We start from the raw sequence: 716 nt of genomic DNA, 5'->3' as shown, positions 1-716 counted from the left end.
AAGAAGTCTTTTATAACTGAGTTTGATTATAAAAATAAATTCATAAAGAAGAAGAAGAGACGAGAGTCAATGGAGGATTTTTTGTTTTTGTAGTTTTTCTTTTTCTCTTCTTTATACGTGTAATTGTTGCACTTCAGTTGAAAATTTTAATAAACAATTATCCTATCTTTATGAGGTAGTGATACGGTCAGCTTACACTTTATCCTATCGTACCTTATTTGTGATATTCATTGATTATCTACACATAAAAATATGATTTGGGATTTCAAATTATGACTTCAACTTTATTAAATGTAAAATTAAACCTACGTAAATGTTATAAAAAAGACACATCATTTTAAATTTTACATAAAAAAAAAAGACTGATACTCAATGTAAAGAGAACATGTGTACGTACCATGTAAAAAGAACTATAATAAAGAATAACTAGTTACTACTAATCTACTGTTATTGACTAGCTAGGGCTTAATTAATCTTTATAAAATCATTCATATTTGAAAGTTTGTAATCACAAACATTTTTACGAAGAACATGAAAATATGTGACAATCCAAGCCTTAGGATATCCCAATATATTTTTGGTAATGAACTACTCTCTCCGTTTTACAAAGAATGACTTAGTTTAACTTGACACAGAGTTTAAGAAAATAAAAATTAAAGTTATGTCAAATGTACAAAATTATCCTTTAATCTTGTGGCCTTAAATATGTCATGTGA

Source organism: Solanum pennellii, chromosome 8 (genome assembly GCF_001406875.1).
Source record: "Solanum pennellii chromosome 8, SPENNV200".
NCBI classification, from domain to species: Eukaryota; Viridiplantae; Streptophyta; class Magnoliopsida; order Solanales; family Solanaceae; genus Solanum; species Solanum pennellii.
This window is presented reverse-complemented; position numbering follows the sequence as displayed.